A 10089-nucleotide genomic window follows, 5' to 3' on the forward strand; every position below is an offset into this window, starting at 1 on the left:
GTACAAAATGGGTTAAGTATAAATGTATTTAGTTAAGATTGCATCAGATACTTGGTATGCATTCTTTTGTTTCTGAGCAGCCTTCTGTGTGCTTCCTTGCCAATCTACCTTACTGGATGTTCCAAATGGCCAAACACAGTACCAGACTGCATTAGTTAGTGCAGGCCAACAATAGTGGCAGAAACATCAAATTGGAAAATGGCACACACACACAATACAAGAGTATTTTTGCTTACATGATAGTCCAAGGTGTGTGTTTCTGGTCAGCTAATGTCTTTCCTCCCTGTAATGATTCCAGAACCTTCCATCATGTGATTTTCCTATCCTTTGTGATCTAATTTTCATATACATCTAATCAGCGGATGGGGAAATAACATTGAGTTCATCATGGGAGGATTTTTGTTAACCATATCTAAAGTTGGGACACATCATTTCTGCTCTGTTCCTTGGCCAGAACTCAGTTGCATGGTCACACTTAACGCAACGGGGTCTGGGGAATGAAGTTTAGCTTTATATCCAGAAAAAAGAAGAAAAGAATGGTTTTGTTGAGCAGCTAGAGCCTCTGCTACTCATGACATCTTGTTTTCATCAGTGATTGCTTTCATTTCGTTCTTATAGTCCTTTCCTTTCTCTGCTCCAAATGAGCATACAAAGTTGTCATCATCATTCAAGGTCTAGAACCTTACCTTTTATACATTGCAATCAAAACATTAACTGTGTTATTTTCATGGACATATTTTACCCCAATAGTAAAACTGAGTGCATGAGCTTTTATAGTTATCTGCTAATCTGAGACTGAATTTTGTCATATTTCAAAGAAGAGTTGAAACTAGGAATAGTTTAACTAATATGCAATAAGTTTGTATTTTTTCTGAAAATGCAATACCTATTATTAATAGTAGTTGCAGTTAACCACTGTTAACAAGTCCCTGAATAACAGTGATTTGACTATAATCCCATTATTTATTAATTTCATGCCTTGTGCTTCACTGGCATCTCATTTTACACATAAATCTTAAACCTATGAGCATGCATTGTTATTACACTGTTTTAATGGTCCAGTGACCCAAGGATTTGAATTAATTTTTTTTAGCTTTATAGATCACACTGTTTACTGTGGATAATAATTCATTCCTTTCATACCTTAGTGGAGAGTTTTTTTTAATGTCATATTGTAATTATGAAATTTCTTGGGTCACACTAGACAAGCAATCTGCATATTTTTGCCTAACTGAACAGCCATTGAATCGAGGGTCAGGATTTGCATATATATATATATATATATATATATATATATATATATATATATATATCTCAATATCATATGGCACAGAGAGATTTTATGGTTATGTCTGTTGGAAATGAAAAGTACATTTTTTGCATGATTATCTGGCCTGCTTTAATTAATGAGCTTTAATAATTTGTGATTTATAATGACATATGGTATCAGTAACAAGACAAGAAAGAGGAAGCTAATAATTTCCCTGTATAAATAAACAGTTAAGGTTTTGTTATAACCCAGAAATGAGTTGAGATTATTGGCCTTTGAAATGGTAATGAAAGTTATTTTAAGGAGTCATAAAGTAGTATTTCCATTCTTTCTTCAAAAAGTATTTCCATGAGACTTTCATAATGTCTATGGCTTATCATGGGGTAGGGTGGCATCTGAAGATTCTGAAATTATTTGTGGATTATTTAAAATCCAAACAAAATTATACATTAATTTGTAGAAATATCTTAATTGAATTGATAGAAAATGTTCATTCATTAACTTTAAACTTGAATGCCATTACTGAAAAACACTGTCTATGCTGCATCATAAAATAACATTTTTTATTAGTCCTGAAATTCTTTAGAATAGGACAGTTGCAGTACAATATTTGGTGTGTGTGTTTGTGTGTAAAAAATATTATTTATAAAATGTGAATATATAAAGCATGCCACAATTTTGTAAGCCTGTCTGGACTATTAATTAATTAATTTCCATATTCTGGCATTCACCAACTGGAGGTAGTCTAAGCTTACTTTGACCACTGAGAAGTCCTGGTTTTATTTTCAGACACTTGGAGGTACTGAAAGGTTTTTTTGTGTGTGACTTTTCGTCAAATGTAGATGTGCTCTGGATGCCCTGGAAACAGCACACCTGCAAGACTGTCCCTGGGCCATGATTGAACTCTGAGCACTTACTCTGGTGCACTTACTCTGTCCTCAGAGCATCTGGTCTCTGAGAGCAGGTGACTCTGTGTCATGCTCTAAGGGCCACACAACATTGTGCGGGGAAAATGGGACCCTGAAGATGAAGTGAAAAAAGCTCTAGTATATCATTTGAAGTTGCTATTTATCTACTCTAATAACCAATCTGCTTTGAAAAATATTCTTATATTCTCTCCTAAGGTAAACTCTTTTTAGAGAACTACCATAAATATTCATCTATTTTTATTAACTTTATGGTCGTTTCCCAGGATTTCATCCTAGAGGAGTCTTGGGGCCACGGTAAATATTTGAATTTCCAAAAATCTAAATATATGTTGAGACCATTATTTTTAGCCCTGCATGATGGTGTCACAGTGGTACAGTGGGTATCTATCACAGTGAATTACTCATACTCTTAAAATTGTAATTAATACATCTAATCACATCCCTACCATGCACCTGGGGAGAAGTACATCCCTACCATGCACTCAATATCAGTAGCTCTGTAATAAAATATGAAACTTCTAAGATCCCACCAAAAAAGATCTCCTGCTAGTCTCACTTGAGGACAGGGGTTATCTGTATTTCTGGAATGAATCTGGGACCTTAACCACTGTTACCATTTATCACTTTCCATCTGAATGTATCTTGAGACTCTTTAATATAGAGATCTTGGGATCTGCCACAGGCATAGTTAAGATGTCCTGAGGCCTATTGTGAGTCGGGCCCTTAATGGCTATTAATGTTCATTAATGACTGTTAATACACGGAAGAGATTTTTCTCTAGTAAATCAGTCATCCAAAAATCAGAAATTTTCACAGCAAATCAGGGTCAAGTTTGGGAAAGAGAGGCAGGACTCTAATGGCTATTATCTCTGCTATAATAATCAGAAATTGTTGCTACCTTCAATGCTTTCTTTTCTTTTCAGCAACCAGTTTTCATTACAGGAGAAGGTAACATTTGTTTCATGTTCATGTGTCAGTTGTTTTGTTCCTTTTGTATATATCAGTTGTTTTATATACTTTCCATTGCTCTCAGAGAAATCATGGAATCTAGGTAATGTTAGTCTCATTTTGTGAAAATGTGTCACTGAGGCACAGAAATATCAAATCACATCCCAAAGGTCACCATTATTAACATAGCAGAGTCAGAATTCAAAGCAAGACCCAGACTTCTAAACCCCACTATTGCTTTCTGACCCAGTTATGATCGGTGATTGCCTACTTCATGTGAAAATCTGAATTCATGTTGGGATAAAGAAGAATGGCTGAGAGAGAGGGAAAAAATGGGGCTGAGGAAGAAATAAATCATATCCAGATGATAGTGGGCAGGGGAGAGGGGCAGAATGCAAGAGGGATGAAAGGGTCAATGGCTATATAACATCTACTTTTCTTATTTACCTAAGACTGCCTTCAGCAATGACATGGGGAAGGAAAACTTATTTGATGCAGTGCTGCTTGTTTCAAACCTTGCTGTGCACTCCTGTATTCTTTTCTCCTCTGTTTTTAGTGGCTTAAGTTATCACAAAATGGGGATGAATGTCATCAAAGAAAAATTGCACTGGACAGAGTTAAACAGGCAAGGAAGATGTTATTCATGACTATTGCAGCAGGAAGAGAGGTTGAACTCAACTTCACTGAAACAAAAGGCAGAAGGGTTTTCAAGTGCTGAGGTGAGCTAGTGGAAAAGTACTGGGGGCCATTAGGTGGGAGGTTGGTCAGTGTGATTAAGACCATCTGTGTTTGTTCATTGGTACTTAAAGTTATTAGGCTCCTGTCCTCCCTTAGACACTGGGAGATAGAGACTGTATCTTTCTTGGTGATTATACTTCAAAGGTTAACTACCAAGTCCTTGAGAAAGACATGCCTGGGTTGTAAAACTGGGCAGAGGCTCTAAACCTCAAAGGGTACAGAAAGAATTTACAATTGCAAGTTTTCTAAAGTAAATTCTCTAAGAAAAGAAAGGCCAGGGGCCTCTTGTCAGGAAGAAATCAGTTTAAATTTTCATCAAGCTGAGAATGTTAGGCTGGCATGGTCAACATCTTCCAGCACAATGTTCTTGTCTTGAAGACTGGAAGGAAAGATGATAATCAAAGAGAAATTTTATTTTAAATAGTTATGTTAAAAACATACACACACACCTTACTGACTTGAAAGTGGTTGTCTCCAGGGAACCAAAGTGTGAGATGGAGAGAGATGAAAAAGGAAATGGCTGAGATTGTTAGTGTTTTGGTTAATAAAATTGGAGCAATTTACCATTTAAAAATAAGTACTTGAAATAGTTTGATAAAATAATAGTAATAATACTAAAAAGAATAAGAACTATTAGACAGTTAGAAATGAATACAGAACATTGTCAAGGGGAAGAAATGGTTAGCTAGCTGCTCCTGCCTTGAGATGTGAGCCCTGTATCATGACCAAAGTCCTGGTACGTTGTGACCATTCTGAGATGCACCCATAGGAAGGGTTCAGCTCTTTCACTCAGTGGATTCTCAAGATGTGACTATAGGACTTATTCCCCTATAGCAATAGGTAATTGCCAGGCTAGTTCCCCCCACCATCTAATATATTTTTGGTCAAACTTCAACCACTTCAGTTACATGTTGATGTCTAGGAGTAAGAATTGATTTCACATTAGCTAGAATGAAATCTAATTAGGAAAGTAAATCATCTATAACTAAAGTAAATCAAATAAAAACGATGTCCTTGAACCTAACAATTCCCACCAAGTACACGTAGGTCTGTGGCACCATGGTTGTCAGATTGGAGTCAGTGAATCAGGAGTCCCCTTCTAACTCCTTAAAGAAAAGTGGTGCAGGAGTATATAAGCATGAATGTTGATGAATTACACAAAACACACCAATTTGGAGCTGGTTATCTGAGTTTATCATGTATGTCTTAGTTGGGTTACTCAGAAGCATGCCTAGACAAGAACTTTGGTGCAAGGCGTTTATTTGGAATGTTAAAGAAACACTGTCAGGGGACTTGGTAAATGAGATAGGGAAAAGACAGCATCAGTAAAGGTTTATTGTCTTTGGGTAGGTATCAAGAAGCAGACCCTGAGATGGGGATGCTTGTGAAAGTGTTTTATTACAAAATATTTCCAGGGAAAGAATAAACCAAATCAACAACAGTAAAACTCCCCTAGATTGTAGGAAAGTAGGACAAGGAAGGGAACAAAACCAAGCCTGTGTGTGATATTCATGTCTGTTCCTGGTCTCTTACCGTCATGCTCCATCTTCATTATTGCATCCCTGTATGACAAATCTCTCATTTATTTGTATTTCTGGGAATATTCACATTCACATGGGATAAATACAGAATAATATTGGATCATTAAAGTCTTTAGGACAATTGTAAACTTTTAAAATAAAACCACACACCTGAAACTAACACAACATTGTAAATCAAGTACACCCAATAAAAAAAATTTTTTTTAATGCATCAAAATATTTAAAAATTGGAAAAAAATAAAATCACCCATTGGGAAGCACCTTTAATTGTTTTTGCTCCACTTTAATTGAAAGGTCATTCTCAAAGCCTGGACTTCTTACCCTCTCCACCATTATACATTCCTTATTATGAAAGATAACCCCCCCAAAAGAATAAGAGCCTTAAGATGACCCGGAGCCTGGGTTGTGGGTTGGGGTGAGGGTAAGAAGAGAAAGATTCTAGAAATAGAAAGGAGCTTCGTCTTATTAAGATGTTAAGTTCTAAAGGCAGTACGTGAGAACCAACTTATTGATAAAATTACTTCTGAAATCTGCTCAGAAAGGTGCCTCAGTGGAGAACAAGGTACAATCCCTCAGGGAGACCACTGGTTTCCCACCAGAGTAATGAAGTTTCCTTTGCTTTTAGGGCTGATGAATTGTTTGTCTTGTGTTTAAAGGACGTAATGAATGGATAATTAATATCTTTAAACACTCAGATAATGCCCAGAACAGCAACATGCCCACAATATAAGAAACGTTTGTGAAAGCACCCTAAGAAAGTGAATAGTCAACCCAGGTCTTATTCCCGTCTAGAGTCAGAGAAAACAGTAGTAAGTGACAGGGAAGTACACTGTTTCAATGTATGAATAGTTTCTCTCTTTGTCTCTTTCTTCATTTATGCAAAATGCTTAAAAGTTATATGTACCGTGTTTTAATTCAGGCTTCTTGATTGTCTTACAGTGTCACCTTAGGCAAGCCCTTAGCCTCTCTAAGCCTCAGTTTCCTCCTCCACCAGGTTGTTGTAAGATTGAATAAGATAGCAATTACTAAGTTGGATGCACTTGCTATATAAGTGTTCAGTAAACATTTGTATGTTATAATTGGCCTCTGATGGTCTATTGGGAAAGGTCTTCGTGACGGTGACCCTTGGAATTTTGAATCCAAGAGCCTGTCCAGCTCTTACATCTCTTTAAATTGTGTGTTTCAATGAATCCTTGTATCTTCCATGGCCCAGGACTTAACACAGGTGGCTGTCTAAAGAATGAGTTACTTCCATTTAGCTTGACATTTTCTGCTAGTGGATTCTGATTATGTCTACTCAGTGTTCACAGAGTTATATTTTATGAAAATCATCTGTGGTCTGGGCTAGCATTTACATTCATGTTTAAAATTTGTCTCTTCCATTTTCAACTGGCCTGTTGTGCTAAAAAAAACAAAGTAGCAAATGGGGAGGTAAGAGATTAAAGATTTCTCTGAGGGCTTTCATGTTTCCAGCTAATACTATTTCTTTTTCTTAATATTTTAAATTCCTGGGCCTTTCCCCTGTACTTTCTTAGCTCCTGGTGAATGGACAGCGGGGCCAGCATGACAAGCTGCAAAGCTGGAGGAAACTGAACCGAATACATGCAGCAGTTGTGATATCCTGCTGTGCACTAATCAAATAATCCCTCTGGGTAAATGCTGTTACCTTGGAAATATTATATTGGAAGATAGATATTTGAAAAATGAGCTATAAGGATATAAGCAGTAAAAATGAACTTTAGGTATTATAGAAAAATTAGAGGAGAAAGCAAACATCCTAGGGACTGGGGAGCCAATATTGGTATCTATCAAGAGACAATGCTATCCATCTTAGGATATTAAGAAGTGTAAATACTGAAGCATTCATGAAGGGAAATGAAAGCAGGGAAGCTGAGTTATAACTTAGGGCTCTAGTCTGTATGTATACTATGCTGACAGGATAAAAGGGCAAGTAGAAAAGGATACACAAAGGACAGTTTTCCATGTTTAAGTTTGTTTGTTTTCCTGTGTTCATAAATGTTCACTTACAACATGACAATACCAGGAAATAAAAATATTTATATTTTTATGAAATCCAGGAAGAAGCTTGTGAGAGTAGACACTGGCTTGACCAGATCTTCCTAGAATTTCAGTCTCCCAGGAATGTTGCTGTATGATATTTATGTGCATATACTGTTGGTGGTGGAGTCAGTGAGGGACGGAGTAGAGTGGCCTCGAAGCTAATGGTTGAAGTCTCAGCAGAGCCCACAGACTAATGATTTTGACTCCCCTCTTACATGTAGAAAAGCTAGAATTCAGTTAGCTCTACAGTTGGACAACATTACCCTGATGGGAATGAAAACAAATGAGAACCATCATTCACAAAATGTGTGCCATCAATGCCATTGGGAAAAGCCTGGTGAAGGGCCAGGCTACAGGGTCCTGAGAGATGAGACTCTCTGCTTATCAAGGTCTCTGGAACCCTCTGCACTTTGCCTCTGCTAGGATTAAACTAAAGTCATTTATTTTTCTGATTTACATGAAAAGAAATGCATTTATAGAAAGACAGCTAAGATGATGGAGGACTGTATAAGAGAATAAGAATTCTTTGATCAAATGAACCAATTGTAAACTTTGCTCATGAAGATGCACAAAGAAAGGTAAAAATTGTGCTCAGGCATGTAATTGCCTGGATTGCTGAAACTTCTAACAGCATTTGTTTAGTAATAATATAGAAACAGTATGAGTTGCTCTCCACTAGATCTACTTTACTTTTACATTCTGCCATTGGACAGAATGAATGACCTTCAAAAACTTTGATTTAAGGAAAGATTGTCCAGTTCATCATGAAGCTAGTGTTTGCAAAGTGTTGTTAAGATGACAATAGTTAATATCTATGGGAGAGGAAAAAACATTTCAAAACTGAAAAATTAAGGCTCAAGAGGATATTTTCCATAGTGGCTGAACCAATTTATGTTCTCACCAATAGTGTACAAGTATTCTGTTTTCTCCATATCCTGTCAATGTGTGTTATTTGTAGACTTTTTGATGATAGTCATTCTCACCAGTGTTGGATGATATCTTACTGTGCTTTTGATATGCAATTCTCCAAGGATTAGTCACGTTGAGATCTTTTCATGTGCCTGTTGGCCATCTGTAAGTCTTCTCTGGTAAAGTGTCTATTCAGGTCTTCTGTCCATTTTTTTAATCAGATTGTTTTCTTGATATGGTGTTGTATGAACTGTCTGTATATTTTAGTTATTAACCACTTGTTGATCATACCTTTTGCAGGTATTTTATTCCATTTGTAGGTTACCTTTTCATTTTGTCAATGATTTCTATTGCTATGCAAAAGCTTTTAAGTTTAATTAGGTCCCGTTTGTTTATTTTTGCTCTTATTTCTTTTGCTTTAGGAGATAGATTAAAAAAAAGATATTGCAGGTATTTACGTCTAAAACTTTTCTGCCTAGGAGTTTTATGGCTTTAAGTCTTACATTTAGGTATCTAATTCATTTTGAGTTTATTTTCTTATACATGGTGTGTGGAAATGTTCTAATCTCAGTCTTTTACATGTAGTCATCCAGTTTTCTCTGCACTATTTATTGAGAGACTGACTTTTCTCCATGTACAGTCTTGCCTTATTTGTTGTATATTAGTTGACCCTAGGTGCATGACTTTATTTCTGGGCTCTCCAGTCTGTTCTAGTGATCTATGTGTCTGGTTTTGTGCCAGTACCATGCTGTTTTGATTACTGTAGCTTTGTAGTATAGACTGAAGTCAGGGAATGTGATACCTCCACCTTTTTTTCCCTCAAGATTGCTTTAGCTATTTTGGGTCTTTTGTAGGTCCATATAAATTTTAGGATTATTTGTTCTAGTTCTGTGAAAAATGTCATGGGTATTTTGATAGGTATGACACTTAACCTGTAGATTGCTTTCAGTATTATGTCCACTTTACAGTATTAATTCTTCCAATTCAAGAACACAGGATACCTTCACATTTTGTTGCATAATAAACTCCTTCACCAATGTTTTATAGTTTCAGAGTATAGGTCTTTCATCTCCTTGGTTAAGTTTATACCTAGATTTTTAAATTCATTTTGATGTGATTTTATACAGAATTGTTGTCTTGATAGTTTATTATTAGTGCATAGAAGAGCAACAGATTTCTGTATATTAATCTTATATTCTGAAATTTTAGAGAATTCTTTTATTAGTTCCAGTAGTTTTTGGCTGGTGAATTCAGGGTTTTCTATATATAGTATCATTTCATGTGCAAATAGTTACGATTTTATTCCTTCTCTTCCAATTTGGATGTATTTTATTTCTTGTCTGATTGCCACAGCTAGGACTTCAAATACTGTGCTAAATAGAAGTGTAGATAATGTTCATCTTTGTCTTTTTCCTGATCTTAGAGGAGAGGTTTTCAGTTTTTCACCATTGAGTATGATGTTAGCTGTGGGTTTGTCATAAGTGGCCTTTATTATGTTAAGATATGTGTCCTCTATATCAACTTTGATGAGGGTTTTTATCACGAATGGATGTTAAATTTTATGAAATGTTTTTCTGTGTCTATTGAGATGATCATGTGATTTTTATCCTTTCTTTTGTTAATATGGTGTATCATGTTGATTGATTTGCAAATATTGAAACATCTTTGCATCCCTGGAATAAATCCTACTTGA

This window comes from Balaenoptera borealis, assembly GCF_965194805.1.
Source record: "Balaenoptera borealis genome assembly, chromosome: 10".
In the NCBI taxonomy this organism is placed as follows: Eukaryota; Metazoa; Chordata; class Mammalia; order Artiodactyla; family Balaenopteridae; genus Balaenoptera; species Balaenoptera borealis.